General features: G+C 44.2%; 1 protein-coding gene across 2 annotated transcripts in view; it reads right to left on the reverse strand.

Annotated features, from left to right (window-relative positions):
- PLPPR1 (phospholipid phosphatase related 1) overlaps window positions 1-16210 on the reverse strand; it is a 258265-nt gene extending 242055 nt beyond the window's left edge. Inside the window, exon 1 of one of the 2 annotated variants that reach the window (XM_026013224.2) lies at window positions 15857-16210. The gene's annotated coding sequence lies outside the window, so the exon portion shown is untranslated. Of the gene's footprint in view, window positions 1-6811; window positions 6880-15856 lie in introns of those variants that run through there. The other variant, XM_072727845.1, reaches the window with a different exon arrangement.
- Between the last annotated feature and the right edge of the window lie 944 nt (window positions 16211-17154).

The following is a 17154-nucleotide window of genomic DNA, read 5'->3' on the forward strand; positions in this document are numbered from 1 at the left end:
TTTGTAAGAACAGTTAACACAAAGAAAAACTAAAGGAACTAATGGTTGAAGAGAAGTTAAAGGAAGAAAGGGGGGGCAGTTTATTGGCATGGGTAAGAATAAGAGAGGTGATGAAACGGGGCAGATGACGGAAAAGAAGAACATGGAATTTGGTCATTCTCCTGTTGCCCTGGGTGGGAATATGGATTTCACAGTTGTCTGAGGGAGGGGATGGGAGTCATTCATTAGGGATCAGCAGCAGCAAGAGCTGTCTCAAATGGTCAAGAGAGCAGATAAAAAGACATGCAAGGGAAAGGTAGCTCAGAGAAAAGAGGCAGAAGACTGGGAAAATGTCACAAAAGAAACTATCTTGGATGAAGTCCATATGGAGCAACTGATAAAATGAAGTTTGTGTTTAGCAGGCTACAAGTTTGTGTAGTGCGCTTAGAAATACAAACATGCATAAGAATGTATATGCTGTGTTTTGTAGGAGAAAACCAGTCTTGGTCAGTTAATATGAATTTCTAAATTCTTTATTTTTAACATGTCTATATCTGAAGGTATGGCTGATACCTCGTCCAAGAGTAAGGAAAGGAGAAGGCAGCTGACATTTACTGGGAATGAACATACCAGGAAATTTACAGACAAGCTTAAATACTTACAATAATCATACGAGGTAGGTATTGTTAGTCCATTTATAGATGAGGAAACTGAAGGTCAGAGAGGTTAAATATCTTGCCTATTTCCAAGCTAGTAAAGCGGAACTGAAAATCATCTGTTGGATTCCAGAGTTCACACTTGTCTCATTATTCTATGTCTTCTCTGGAGGAGAACAGAGATATCATAAACTCCTTAAGCATAAAGAGGCATAATTGCTTAGGATGTATACACTTTAGGTTAAGCCTCTGATCTGACCCTGTCTTGTTAAAATAAGCTTATTAAGAGCAATCATTTGGAACCTCTAACCCAGAACATTTTTGGCTCCCCCTCTCCTTACCCACTGCCCAACCAAACTGTTCCATCAGCATCTAGTTCTTCCATCTAGGCATCAGAAGCTCAGGGAGATTAATCCCATTAATCTGTGACTCTTTGGGTTCACTTACTTATCCACTACTCTTCCATTTATTCACCTATTCAACAAATATTTACCACATACTCAAGTATTCAAATAATCAAAAGGAAATGTGTCCAGTTTTAACTTTAGCTTGTCATGAAAACCTTAATCCACCTGACCAGGTCTTGTCTGTACACCCACTTGAATTTTCCTGGTTATTTTCATCAACAGTTTTGGTTTCTCCAACTCTACAGAAGTAAAGGGCAGGGACCCTTATTTTGTTATTGAGTTTGATGCTTTCAGACCCCACAGCCTTATCCGTCAAGGCTTCTGCTTTTTAGGTTCATCTGAAATACCTGACTCCTTCTGATCAGCTTAGACCCCTCCTCCCCTTGTCATCTCCATTTTCTTCTTCTGTAAGCAGCCTCCCTCTCCACCCACCTACAGTTTTAAAAACAAGGCTGAGAATTTTCTCAACTCCTCTGACATATTTCATATTAAAAGGAGAACATAATAAGCATAAAACTTAATAGCTTTAGGTAAGTAGTTTTGGGCAAACTAGGTAAAGTGATCCCCTGTATAAATGCCAAACATACACTCTGTTTACCACAGAACACTTCCAAATCATATCAAAGAGAAACACATCTGATCCTAGGGTGATTTATATCCTCAGTCAGCACATATTTTTACCTCTGATTCATACTACATGATTTGGCTTTCAAATGCCAAATGAACAGTAAAAATTTGAGCCTTGCATCCTTGGAAGAGTTACCTCTTCTCCCGTCATTCTCAATAAAATGATGGTGCTGAATTAGTAATAGTATATTAATAAATGAGCACTTTTGCAGAATTTTTCAGTTTATCCTCTCATACATCATCTCAAAACAATTCTTTATGAGTTACCCTTGTCTTCATTTTATAAATGAAGCAATGAGATCCAGAAAACTTGAGAAAACACTCAGGTCACATGGTAAGTGATGTATCAAGGCTCAAACTTGGATCTTTTCACCGAAATCTCATACTTTCCACTACACTCCACCATTTCCAAGTGATCTTTATGTTCTCTTTCAGGGGCTGGGTTGGGTATGGGCTGCAAAGTTGTCTAGGGGGAGAGAGTGGGAGTCATGAATTAAGGATTAGCAGCAAGAGCTGTGTAAAATGGGCAAGGGCAGGTGCCTGGGGCGGGGGGGCTCAGTGGGTTAAGTGGCTGACTCTTGGTTTTGGCTGAAGTCCTGATCTCAGGGTCATAGGACCAAGCCCTGTTGGGCTTTGTGCTCAGTGTGTAGTCTCCTTGGGATTCTTTCCTTCTTCTTTCTCCTCCTCTGCCCTTCCCTGTGCACACACTCTTGTGCATGTGCTCTTGCTCTCTAATATAAGATATCATATAAAAGTAAGACAAAATGGCCAAGAACATGGACAAAAACAAATCCAAGGAATAGGTAGCTCTGTAGAAAAGGTGTTGAAGACTGGGAAAATATCAGAGGAAAAATCATACTGGGTGAAGCCCATGCAGAAAAATTGTTAAGGTGAACACTGTGTTTCATCTCCTATAATAATGGAACAATTATTCTTTTTAATTCACATTTTAACAATATTTAAATCATCTTAATTTATAAAATATCACCCAGGGAATTATAATTTAATAAAAATTCCTTTTGATCAAAAGTTATAACTTTTGAAATGTTATAGACATTTCCTAAACTCAAATCAAGAAATAAATCAAAATTTCTTTTGAAGAAAAAGAAAAAGAAAAGTACTCAAGTTTCTTCCTGTGGCTCCAGATGTTCAGAAACAGGTTTACTTAGAAGTTGAATCTACCTTAAAAGTAATTTACCATTATTTTCAGGAAAGAGATAGAGGAATCTAGCACCTGGGAGGGAAAAATGAGGGCAACTGTTGATGGGTAGATATTTCTCTTTGCTACTAAAAAGCCAGAAAAAAATCTTGACAGGAAGTATCCCTGGGATGGTCCCCACAGGCTTTCTGGAGAAACAAGAGAACGAAGAAACCCTAGTTTCATGAATTGTCCCCTTAAATTCACTAACAACAAAGAAACTCGAATTTGAGGAAAAGGTAGAGGAAAAAAGATATATAGTAAAAGTGAGATCTGAGAAGAGGAGAGGAGGAAGATCCCCTCTTGGGGATCACCCTCTGGTGAAAGACTATAGACATTCTACTTGCCAGATGCCTTATTAGAAAAGGTACTCATGATCTGATAAATTCTGATTTATTCTCTAGTGCTTTTATCCTTCCTGTAACACTAGGCAATCAATTCACCCAGTTCTGAATGTTTAGATTTTTTTCAGTTCTTTTCCTATAAATTCTATTTTCTCCATGGTATAAAGATACAGCTTAGTTTTTCATCACTTGCCCCTAGACTGGCTTTTCTTGATGACTCTTATACAGGCTGACATCTTTTACGAATGATTATAACATATTCTCTTTTAACACAGTTAAACTCCAAAAATTTTACATTTCCCTTGAATTAGTTTTGGTAAGCTTCTTTTATGTAGTTGGTGTATAGGGGAGTGAAAACTTATGCTCAGAGCAAAAGACCCATAAAAAAATCTAATAACTGGGGGTGCCTGGGTGGTTCAGTGAGCTCAGGTCATGATCTCAGGGTCCTATGATCAAGTCCTGAGTTTGACTCTACACTCAGTGGGGAGTCTTCTTGAGATCTTTCTCCCTCACCCTGTGCACCTCCCCTCAGCCCCCTCATGCATGATCTCTCTCTCTCTCCCTCAAATAAATAAATCTTTTTTTAAAAAAATCTAGTAACTGTTCTGCAAGGAAATTCACAGAGATCAAGACCTAGGTTCATGTGTTTATGTGTTCGGGTAAGGCAGATACAGCTTCTCTGGGAGAAACTGTGGGACAACTTCAGGGCAGTCCAGTCCTTCTCAGAGCTGTCTGTGGTTGCTGTATCCATATCACACAAAGGCAATGAATCACACAGAATACTTGTCAACATTTGACCCCCAGCCAAACCTAGTAACTAGGTATAACCTCATATTTAGAGATCCCATGATAGCTAGATTTCCTAATACAAATATACATCTCTTCAATAGTGGGTGACATAGAAAGATAAGAAGGTATACACGTTAAGTATTTAATTCTCCAAAGATATTTTCCTTATGAGTTCTTAATCTGTGCCCAATTTGCTCATTTTATTGGAGCACTATATAAATGAGTCTTTTTATGGAATAAAGTTTGATTTTAGGGGGCACCATTTAATTTTACCTTCTTCATAGGAGTTGCACCCCTAAATCTGGCCATCTGGCCCCATTAGCTAGAAAGAGGAAGAATTTGGCTCAATCAGGAAGAATATCTTAATGTTTCAAGTTGTCCACAGAAAAATGGACTCTTAGGTGAAGTAAGTTTGCTGGCATGTGCCCCACCCACAGCATCCATGTGTCTGAGTGCCACTTAATTGAGACACTTCTGCCTCATTTAGAGCAATCCTCTGTGACCATGCATTCCCAGCATGCATTTACAGATCTGCCCAGCAGAACTCTGAAGCCATCTCACATTTTTAGATATTGTCTCATCTTTTGGATTTAGTGATTTCTATTGGTTTCCTAGATCCACTCTCAAGATGCCAATTATTCTTTATACTCTACTTCATTTATTCAATAAATTTCAATTAAAGTTATAAAGTATGACAGGCACACTTCTAGGTCTTGGGGATGTAAAAGAGACAAAACACATACAGTCTTTCATCTTGCTTACATTTTAGTAGGAGAAAACATCACAAATAGATAAACAATATACATATATATGAAAAGACGGTGGTCAATACTAATAAAGAAATGTAAAGCAGAGTAAAGAGTTAAAGATGGGGTGCCTGGGTGGCTCAGTTGGGTAAGCATCTGACTCTTGATTTTGGCTCAGGTCATGATCTCAGGGTCATGAGATTGAGCCTGCATCAGGTTCTGTGCTGGGCATGGATCCTACTTAAGATTCTCTCTCTCTCTCTCTCTCTCTCTCTCTCTCTCTCTCTCTCTCTCTCTGTCTCTCTCCCTCTGCCCCCTCCCACCCCACCCCTTCTCTCTTAAAAAAAAAAAGTTAAAGATGAATGGGCTGGATCTTCTACAGACAGTGACCAGAGAAGACTTCTATGTCTGATGAAGACATGATGTATAAAGTGGTAAGAGCATGAGAGAGGGATATAGATTTTTGCAAAGCAGGTATTCTAGACTGAGCTAACAGAAAGTGCAAAGTCCTGAGGTATGTTTGTGTTTTTGATGCACATCAAGGTTACCTTCTCTGCCCCAGGTCTCTGGATCCTGGCCAACCACAGCTCAGATCCAATCAGCCTCAATCTTAGGTGTACATCCATTATGGCCACCCACAAGGAGAAAGAATACTGAAAAGAAGAAGCCGGATAGCTTCTTGTTATGTGGTGTGAAAGGAGAGACTCTAGCACTGAGGGAGTGACTGGGATTCTACATATATGTCTACATCTAGGGCACCTACCAGTAAACTAAGGAAATGGGACCTGCATTATGTATTTAACCAGCAGTGTCTAATAATGTTGTCTTCATATTTGAGCAAGGCATACATTTTCAATTCCCAAGCATTTCCATCAAAGTAGAAAGATGCACAGAATGAGGGCTGAGATTTATTCTTTAAAGCAGAACTTTGATGTATTGATCAAATCCTTCTATTCCCCCACCCCTTGCTATGCTTCTGAATTTCATGGTTCATGGATTAGGATTGAATGAAGGTGATATTCTGATGAAGACATGACAAAGTTTTGGGGTTACCAGTGTAATGATGCATATTTTTTAGCTTCTTGCTTGCTTTAAGTCTTAATTTCCAAACAAAATAAACAAACAAAAGGAAAGATTAAAGTGTTACGGAAGAAAATGCGACAACTGGGTATTTTAAAGCTTGACATTTAAGTGGTTCTGAGGGCTCTTCACCATGTATGTGTAATAAATAATGAATAATAGTTACTGTAATGTACTTAGTCCTTATTATCTTCTAAACTCTATATTAATAGATTAATTCCTTACAAAATCTTTTTTTTTTTTTTATTTATTCCTTACAAAATCTCTTCTGGGGAGGGAAGTTACTTCAATTATCTCCATCTCACAGATGAGAGATCTGAGTCTTCGAATGATAAAGGGACCAGCCTGACATCGCAATGCCTGTGAATGGCAGAGCTGGGACTAGAACCCAGCTCCATCTGTCTCCACAGCCCAAGCTATTAGCCCACCACAGGATTCTGCCTCCATAGCAGTGAAAGATAATTAGAGTACTTAGGAATCAGAGTCTTACTTATGCTCCATCATGAAGAAAACAATATCAGTTAATATAAGGAAGAGTTCCTGCCTTGACTGAAGTTGGCAGGTAAAATTCATTCATTTTGGAACTCATTTCTCAAGGTTTAAGGTGGCTAGAAGTGAAACTGAAAAATAAACCTCTAATATGTTACACCTGGTAAGGTGCATACCCCCTCATCTCAACATTAGGGGCAGACTGTTGCCTAACTTCAAATTCTTAATAAAGTGGAAGAATATTGGGCCAGGGAGAAGGGAGAGCTTGGGTAGTGGTTAGGTAAGCAGGGAGGAGAATAAGGACAGGGACACAGTCTCAGCAGCAGCTTGTGGGTGAGAATATTTACATAAAGCATGAGGCTCAATCTGCTAGGGATTCATTGCTCAGACTAGTGTTCGTGAAGTGAGCTCCCCTGTTCCCTCTTCCAGCTGTGAGGGCTGCTTTGCAGTCAGGTGTAACAGAATCAGCCCTGCCTTACTAGGCTGGAAACCAAACCTGTCATTCCAGTCTCTCCAATCACGGGGGGACCCTGGAGAGGTCGGTTAACCTCAATGGACCCTTTTCTCATCTAAAAAAAAAAAAAAAAGGAAGACAATTGAGTAGACTATCCCTTCCAGCAATTGTGTGAATCAAGGAGAATTTACAGCTGTTGCCATTCATTAAGTTCAAATTAAGTCACCTAATTATTTTATCTCTTGTTAGATAGAAGGTAAGCTCCTGAAAAGCACATGGTATAGTAGGTGACTCCTAGAGGGAGCTCAGCAAATATCTGCTCATTGACTATATCTACAAAATACACATGGGGACAAATGGCCAAAGAACCCTAGGATATATCCGCTGAGTCCTATTTTAGGATGGAAAGCAACACTCATCCTTCTCATACAACAGTAATATTTACCAGATGCTTATTACCCTAAAAATTGCTTTCGTTTGATATTGTGACTAAAAGTAAATGGTAAAATAGTCTGTAAAGTATAATCTTACCTTTAAAAAAAAAACAGCATATGTATGTTAAAGAACAAAAATGTTGGAGGCACTAAGCAATTGACAGTGGTTTTCTGGGAAAGAGGCTGAAGCAGAAATATGACTGGATTTTTACCTTCTACACCATGTACCTCATTACATCTGCATTTTGTATCATATTGTAGTACATATATCATTGTTTAGGGTTTTGGTTGCTGAAATACTCTAATTGTTCCAACTAGTCTGGCCAGGAATTGCTTGTGTCACATGTTACATGTCAGCCTATGTAAAAAACTAAACCCAAAGGATTTTCTCGAACCTAAAGATACTGCCTTGCTTTTTACACTGCAGGGGGTGAGAAACACACACACACACACACACACACACACACACACACATACACAGATAATGTTTTTTCCAGTTAATGCAAGTGTGAATGAAATAGTCTTACTTTTTTTTTTTCTTTCAGTTCCTGTGACCCCCAGGAGAGAAGGCTGTGGGCTGATTATTAGAGCATTTGAGTGTGTGGGTTTGCCTGGAAGCAAGAGCTAGCAAAGGCTGGAAGATGAGACTGACGATAAAGCATGCTCAGCTTGTAGAGCTCTGAGCTGAACAGCATTACTCTCGACCAGATTTTATTTCTTGTTAATTATATCCGATTCCACTTGATTATGGATTTCAATGAATTTAAAAGGTTGGGGGTGGGGGTCACTTCTCCATGCTATTCATCACAAACATCAATAAAAAGAGCACCCCAGAAACCCTTGACCATCAGCCGTGCAAATATATTACCCCTCATTGTGATGGATTTGCTCCAGTAATTATGATCACCTTTTCTTCAGTCTGTGTCTGTGAGCATTTCTAGAACACTTGATGCCATAATACCCAAAGAAAGAGCCCTTTCTGACATAATGGAGGCAATATAAAATATGTGCTTTCCTGTCTTGTAAAAATTTATGACATTCACACAAAGAAGGGTATTTATTTCCTATGTGTATGCATCTCTGCTTTTCGTTGTTATAGATGAATGGGAAAAGATAAATGTACCACAGAAGGAGGGAATAATGGCAGGGAGGGGAGCTGACTGCTGACTTCCCATCTAGTGAATCCAGACAAGCTGCTGAAGCCCTGCACTCAAGGTTCTGAGGATGGCAGGAGGTGATGGGGTGATCTGTCACCCCAGCCTTTGAGAATCAGAAGGATCAAGTGGGATGAGCATAGGCTTTGAACTCAGGCCTAGGTTGGAGTCCAGCTCTAGCTTTGAAAGCTTGGGAAAGCTAACTGACCTTTGCTCAGCTGTCGAATGGGATATTAATAATGTCTATTCCAGCATGCTGGAGAAACTAAGGAAATAATACATGTACAATATGTGTATAATATATGTAAAGCCATGGATGGTACTTGGTAGATACCCCCTAAAAAGTCCCTCCCTTGAACTCTTTTTCTCATCTCTATTACCAGTCCTTTCCTTCCTTTCCTAATTTTTTTTTGGCAGAAATAGCCAAGGTTTTGTGCTTTTTTTTTTTTTTTAGCCTTCTGATCACAAATCTTCAAAACAAGCCAGCAGTACCATAATCCAAAATCAGCCAAGTTGATGGGTAGAATAATTTTCTTTTTTCCATCCTGGGTCTTCAAAAACCTCAAAAATATAGACCTAGATAAACTTACAAATGAAGACGACCTTTACATTGTCCTTAGCCCTGAGATAGATAGATAGATGGATAATAGGTAGACAGAGCTTTTACTCAACTTTATTTTTTCCTTTTGGCCTTGCTTTATACTGTGAAAGTAATGTTTACTAATTATCAGATCAGCCAGGTCATGAAACGTTTAACAGCTCACACACCACCATGTTGAATGGCATTTCCTTCGATATTTTCAATTAGGACCCATGTCATACACAGTCCTTTTCACACTGTGTTCTCACACTAATGTTGGGAGGCTATGAAATACTCTCCCTTCTACTTTGTGGAAGGGCACAGCTGGAACCAGGGTGAGGCCCGTGAGATACCTGCCTTAGAGGAAAAATTAAGAGGGGAGCCAAAAAATTCAGTAATCAAGATAAACAATATTTTAATACCATTTTTTTAAAAAATCAAAATTATTGCCAAAAATCCGTGATGAACAGAACATCAACATTTTAAACAAGATAGGAATTAACCATGCACTTGCATAACCCTGCCTCCCTCCACTCCACCTGACTCAGGCTGTAGGTAGACCCTGCATCTGAAATCAGTGACTGGCATCTGGTTCCAGTCCTCACACTACTTGGCTACATGGCCTCAGATGAGTCGCTGAACATCTCTGATTCTCAGTCTCCTCATCTTGTTTCACTTACAAGTCTGGTCAGAAACATTCCAGTGACTGTGAATTTGCAAATTCTAGGATTTTTTTGACAACATGAAGATGCATGACTGGAATATCAGTGATGACTCAACTGGACAAGATTCATTCACCGCGCCAGCCATTCAATCCAAAATGTTTACTGAGCACTTGTTGTGGGAGGTGCTGAAAATACAAAGTTAAGGACTACAGAAACACATAAAAAAGCCAACCCTAGTGCCAAAAGGGCAGAACAGGCTTCCCTAGAAAGCCATTTTGGCCTAAAGGACTAAAAGAGTTAGGGAAGGGAAGGATGGAGTTCCAGAAAAAGAGAACAGCCTGGCCAAAGACCTGAAGGTAACAAAGAAAAATCTCAGTTGGGGAACCATAATAAGTGTGGTGTGGGTGGTCTTTAGTATAAACGGGGGTAGATGAAACAAACAAAACCAATCTTTGATTTCAGAGCAGTAATAAAAGTACTTGGGACTATAAGGCAAAGAGCACTAGGTCATGGTCAGACCTGGGTTCCAGTCACTGCTCTGTTGCAAATTAGCTAGATGGTAGGTCTTCCATTTCCACTGGCATGCTATTTTAGAACACACCACAAACTTTTCCATAAGACGAGAGGCTTTTAATTCCCAAGAGTATTGCAAATCTCACGTCTGAGATATTTAGAGTTTCAGCACCAAAGAAGTGCTATAATTAATACATGTAGTCACTTCCCTGCAAACAATTTGCTAAACAGCTAAGTAGCTGTTGTGTGACGCCCATGAACCTGAAGAATGCTAGGACCAGACTAAGGCAAACAAACTCTCATCATCCCGGGACAGGCAAGAGAAGGAGGCAAGCAGGCAAACTTGGTGGAGCTACTCTGCTCCTGCCATATTTGTGTGTGCCAATTTAATTCCTGCACTTAGGAAGACAGGATTAGAGCCAGCTATTTATAACCAACCAAAATAATTGTTTTAAATGAACACCAAAGAACACAATCACTGGGCTCCTGAGCATAGCATTAAAGCTTTATGTTTGTAACCTCACTGTTGTCACACACAATACCTGCTCTGGGTTGAGCACTTACTCTGTGCTGAGCTTTACAAATATTAACTAATTCTCACAATTCTAGGTGAGGGGTTAGGACGGTTTTCACCATATTACAGATATGAGTAATTTGAAGCACAGAGAAATACACTCTGTGACGAAAGTCGCACAGTTGAGCGGCAGAGCCAAAATTCAAATACAGCCTGTCTACCTCCAGTCTGTGCTCTTGGCCACCATGCCACCTAAACAAGGTTCATCGTCTTGTATGCCCGAGTGACACGCTTTTTAGAGTATGGCACTCAGAGTCTCCTTGAGTTTCCAGAACACTGCAGCAAGCACCTCAGTTATTTAGTTACGGGAAAGAGGAGCACACTCCACACCTTTTCTCAAATTCATCCTCTTATACTCTTGGAAAGAGATGTCCTTCCTCCTCTGTCTCTTCTCATTTCCCACATCTTTTGTTCTCCTTAGACACCAGTTCTTCCTGCCAGTTCCCCTTTAATAAAAACTGTGTTTGAGGTTCACTGTACCTTCTCCCTACAGCCCCATAACTCTTTCCCCACCAGATGTTTGCCTTGCCTGGATTTTCTTACCTCCCATTCCCCACTCAACCCCTGGAAATACAGCTTCTGAGCATGCTGCTGTACTAACGCTGTTTCCTAATGGTCACAGTGAACCCCTTTTCACTGTCTTTTTTTTTTCAGTTCCCTATTTTCAGTATTTTCAACTTCTCTGCACTTAAAATCATCCTGATAATTTACACACTTGCTAGAGAGGGACACTGTAGGATTATTAAAATTGAGATCTGGTTCCGCCACTTACTGATTTGGTAACTTGGGACAAGCTACTGGAACTTTCTATGGTACTGTAGCTCTCCTGCATCCCTAAATTTTGCTAAATGCTGAGATTTAGTCTTTGGCTCCCTGATCTCCTGATCATTTCATTCCCACTGCTCTGCCACTATCCATCCAAGATCAAACTCAAAATGCTATCAAAATTTGATATTCTTCTCTTTCACTCCCTGTAGTTACCCTGAAAACAAATTCTCCTGTTTTTATCTGTTCTGACATCTCCTATTGGGATTTTAAGATTGGAACCCAATATGCTGGGGTTTGGTTCAGCAAGGAACCCAGTTCCTAGGGCTGCATGGTTGGAACATGGGTGCTCTGGCCCTTACCCCAGGATGCCAAGATGCTATGAGCTCTTTAAATGAGACCCTGTGGCTTACAAACTCCCTACCCCCAGACTATTGTAAAAGTTTGAGAAAAGTGCATGAAATCAGGAAATTCTGCCAAGTAAGGGGAAAGGAAAGGGGAAATCACATTTACTGCCATCCTACTATGAATCAGGAACTGTGCTAAATGCTGTTGCTTCCACGATGGTCTCATGATATAATTTTTTACGTATAAAAAGTGTGATGTCACGATACTGCTTCTTATTGGCATTTCATAGGAAAGTTCTTCACAGAGGCAGTCGCCCTGGATCATTTTGTTACTGACCTCCCAAAGGTTGATCACCTTGGAGAAATGGAATCATGATTTAGCTTCTACTATCCTAATGGAGAAATCATCACCTCATGACTGGACTTCTCATTCACTGATTCAGGCTTTCATTCAACAAATATTTATTGAGTCCCTACTCCGCACCAAGACTGTGGTGAATGCTAGAGATTCAGCTGTGACTGCCTTGCCCTCAAAATACAGAAAGGAGAGCACACAAGGGAATGCTGGGGAAGACGAAGGTAGCAAGGGAGCACATGGTAGGAGACCCTTAGATGAGCACGGTTTACTTTTGTCACTCGTCTCCCAGACACCTCTCCACCCCCACTGCCACCATCCTCATCATTTCACACCTATATTTCCACAATAAGCTCCCTGCCTTCAGTCTCACCACCTCCAATCCATCCTCCACATTACGGTCACAGTCATCTCTCTTGAATGCAAATCTGATGTCTCAGCCTTTTTTCAAACTCTTTCCAACTCATTTGGATTAAACTGAAGCTCTTTTGCTTGGGATATTTCCATTCACACTTGATCTCTGATATGACAGTTTGCTATTCCATGGAGTTAAGAACCCACTTCTCTCCCGGCAGCCACACAGAACTACTTCCAACTCTCATATAGTTTTTTTCTGCCTGGAAAGCCCTTCTCTTCTTCTTGTCCTTTAAGACTCAGCTCACCTCGACCGCCCTAAGAAAGCTTCTTGATCTTTTCACCCTCTTTTAGGTGGATGCCCTCCTTTGGTGCTTTTATAGCATCCTGGGCATATCTCTATCCAAACACAGACTCTATTACATTAGTTGTCAATTAATGTTACCCAGGTGCTGTTCATCTCTGTATCTACACACCAGCACCCTGTGCTCTAGCCACACAGGATGGCTTACAGTTACACTAACTCATTGGGCGCTTTTACACATTTCCTCTGCTTGGACTGTCCTTTCTAACCTCCCCTACCTAGTAAAAGAGTATTCAAGAGTATTCAAGATTTTTCAAAAATATCTCAGCTCCAGGGGAAGAAAAGCAAGCAAACAAACACATGTCTGTACTACTGGCATTTGATTTAACCTATAATTATAACAGTTAAACAGACTGCAGCATAGTTAGCTAAATACCTACTTCTTCCACCTTGAAAGCTGGCACTATTTTTTACTTCCTTATGGCTTTTTTGGTTTTGCTTTTTTCCCCAGTCTCCAGCACATAATAAGTAAGTGATGTGTGTTTTCTGAATGTTGAGGAAATCCAGGAGGGAGGATGGAGGATACAGCATACATGTTAAGAACTCACTGTGCAGTACGTAGCTATCCTACTCTCTAATGATTTCATGTGTGTTAATCTTGTATCTACAACTAGATCATAAACCCTTTCAAGCCTGGAATATGTTATACATTTTTATATGCCCTCCAATGCTAAATGATAGGTGCTCAATAAACGCTTAGAAATAGAATCTGAATATAATCAAAATGAACTGAGATTGCAAATGTAGGGAAAGGAAATATATCATAGAGAAAATAGAGCTCTAATAAAAAGCAACAAAAATTTTTAAATCTTTCCTTGCCAAGTTTTGCAAAGTAAATGATGATACTATTCACTATGAAATAAAAAGGATATATGCTGATAATTATATTTAAACCCCCTCTATGCCAATATCAACTTGAAAATATTTCAGGAAGCGTCTTCACTTCACCAGTTGTTTAAAAAGAAAAGGAGAAAAAAAAGCTTTCAGATTTCTATCTTACTAAATGCATACAAAGAAGCTTTTTAAAAAGCATAAAAGCTGTACGGAAGTGTACTATGCTGCACACCCAAAACTAATATTACACTGTGTGTTAACTGAAATTTAAATAAAAACTTTTTTTAAAAATCATATGCATGAAGCTGTTCTAATAATATGCATTCCCTTCCCAGTGCCCCTCCCTCCATTACTTCTTTCTCAGAAACTTCTTCACCTTTGACCATGTTGACTTGTGAGTCAAAGTCTCTTTTATGTGTGAAGTTTCTCTATTAGCTTCATGTATATCATGCTCTCTCCCACTTCAAAGAAGTTACAGAATGTTAAAAATTAAAATTTCAAAAAAAAGTGTGGGGGGGGGGGTCCCCAGAGCAGCAGAGAGACGGCCTCCACCTATCATCTTAAAATGAAGAGCACACTCTCTGACAACCCATAGACACAAGTTCTGGATCTGAGCTTCCAGCATTTTCTTCTGCCGGCATCAGCTTGGCTTCCAGGTTCCCCACACTCTCCTCTTCCAAGGTTCTGAGCTATAGAAGCGTCAAAAATACACCTGCCCGCACATCCCAGGCAGAAACAAAACGTCAAGGTGGAGAAACTTCGGCACATGGCCCCGCTCTAGACTTACGGAATTAATTTATGACTGTGCTAAAGGTCAACTCCGGAATAATCAAGTGTGTTCTCCTCCAGATGTGACATTCCAGAGATCTCCCTGCTGGAGTCCCATCCAGGACTAAGCCACCCTCCAGGGAAGCGGTCCGGGAGTCCAGGGAAGCCTGCAGGGTACCTGCCTCCCGCTGGACCTCTCCCGGCCCTAATGAGCTTCGAGTCACTCCTCGCCTGCGAAGCCCTCATCTGTCCCTCTTGCAGTCCCCTTTGTCCCAGTCCTGGACTCCTCGGTCTCTGCCGTTTCAAAGGGCCATTAGATTGGAGGCGATTCCCAGGTGCCGGCGGCGCTCCGCACTCTGACGCCCCGCCCCGCTGGGGCTGGCATTTTAGGAAGAAATCCTTTTTTTTTCTTGGGGGGAGGGGGGAGAGGGGGGAACCTCTTCCCTGGGACCTAAGAGGTCTTCAACAGCAGCTCGATACCAGGCTGCAGAGAGCCTCTCCCGCCGGAGCGGTTAAAAGGGAAAACGATATCCCCACAAAGGAAAATAACCCAGAATCCTCCACATATTCCACCTGTGCGTGTGTGCGTGTGCGTGTGTGTGTGTGTGTGTGTGTGTGTGATAAAGCCCCCAGGGCAAGAAGGAAGCCCCCGCTCCCCGCAGCTGCAGCCGCCCAGCGCCCGGCGTGAGACAGCCCCTTCCCGGGGGCGGCGAGGTCCCGGCGCCCCGCGCCTGCAGGGGTGACCTCGAGCCTTCCAGGAACTCATCATTCATCCCCGCGCTGACCCGGGCCTCACCCCGCGCCTCTGGCACCCGCGCCCAATGCAAGCCAAAGGCGGCCCCTCCAGGTCTGCAGGTGACAGCCCCGCACGCACACCCACACTCCGGCGCGCCCGGGGCGGGATGACAGGTGTCCACGCCTGAGGGCAGATCAGAGGCGACGCTTGCAGCCGGGGTGACAGACCCCGATCCTGGCACCGGCCGCCCTGCAGGGCGCCCCCTCCCCGCCCGCGCCCGCGCCCGCGCCCGCGCCCGCGCCGGCTCCCGTCGCAGCCCCGAAGGCCGCCCGGAGGGTGGAACCGGACGGAGGGAGCCTCCACGCCCCCTTTGTCTCCACGCTTCCCAAATGACAGGGGAGGAAAGTTTACGAGCGGGGAGGGTGTAGCTTTCTGCCGGGTCCATCTGACACCTCGCAGGAGGCGACCCTCCCTGGGGCCGCCCTCTCCCCCCGCACACCCGGGCGCCGCCTTGCTCTGCACCTGCAAAGCCGCAAGCCGGGTTTGGGCCACCTGCTCCGCCGCGTGGGGCCAGGAGCCCGCGCCCCCGCGCCCCCGCGCCCCCGCGCCCCCGGGCGGTCCGCGTCTGCGGGCGCCCCACTCACCTCTGGTTACGGCCCTACTGGGCCGTCCGGCTGCCGGGGGCGAGGGGCATTCACGCGGCGGGGGACGCGCGCCCCGGGCTCTGCTGCATTCCGCCTGCGTGGGAGCGCGAGCGGGCGGGCGCGGGTGTGTGTGCGGGTGCGAGTGCGGGTGTGAGTGCGGGTGCGAGTGCGGGCGTGAGTGCGGGCGCGAGTGCGGGCGCGAGTGCGGGTGCGAGTGCGGGCGCGAGTGCGGGCGCGAGTGCGGGCGGGGGGCCGGGCGCGGGCTCGCGGGGCCCTGGGCGCACAGCCCGCCACCGCCGCCGCCGCCGCCGCCTCGCGCTGCCGCGAGCGCAGGGTCCAGGTTCCAGGATCTCCTGTTTGTTTAATGAAAGGAAGGAGCAAAAGGCAGGCGGGGAGGGGGGCGGAGAGGCGGGGAGGGCGCCCGGCCGCGCATGCTCAGACCGGGACCCCGAGCGCTCACTCCGGAGCGCAGGCAGAGGGAGGAGAGCGAGCTGCCCGAGCGGAGACGGGGTGCGGCGGGGTCCCCGAAGGCAGCACGGAAGCCCAGCCCACAGGTGCGCCGGGCGCGGGGACATCCCTGCATCCCTGGAGGCCGCGCGCGGGGACCGCGGGGGCCCCGGCTGTCGTTCCGCGCCCGCTCTCTTGCCGCGGTGCTGGGGGCCCCGTGGTGCCCGGGCGGCGGGCAGGCGGTGCCCAAGCTCAAGTGAGCTCCCCGGTCCGCGCTGCTCGCTTCCCCTCCCAACTTCCACTCTGTGAAGAGCAGCAAACGGCAACTGTCTATTCGGGTCCCAAGACAGGCTTGACGGGGCGAGGGCGGGGAAGGGACGCAGAACACTCTTCCGAGGAACAAAGCAGGAGTAGAAGGAAGAGGGGTCTCCTAGGGCTCCTTATTCAGCCTCCTTGGGTGACAAGGTTGGATGGAGGAGACATTTGCCCTGGTCAAGGAGGCCAAAAGAACAATAGATCCATTGTCCCCCTTGCCTCCACTGCCAAAGCAGTTCTCCCTGAGTGGGGATCCTGGCTGCTGGGTAACGTGCAAGAACCGTCAACACGAAGAGAGTCCAGTGGGAGAACCTGAGCCCCTATGGCGATGGCACAGTAACCTGAGGCCAGGGGAGAGGCTAGGCGGGAGGCTCTGCCAGTGCAGTGGAAACTCTTCTCTGGTGAGATTGTTCTAAGAGCAAAACAGGCCAGCGGTTAGGACCCATTCAAGAGCTTCCATTTTCCACCTCCTTCCTGTTTAATCACTCTATTTTTCCCTCCATTTCCCTTCCAACAGAGGAAAAGACATGCCAAGC

This window comes from Vulpes vulpes, chromosome 12 (assembly GCF_048418805.1).
Source record: "Vulpes vulpes isolate BD-2025 chromosome 12, VulVul3, whole genome shotgun sequence".
Taxonomy (NCBI): domain Eukaryota; kingdom Metazoa; phylum Chordata; class Mammalia; order Carnivora; family Canidae; genus Vulpes; species Vulpes vulpes.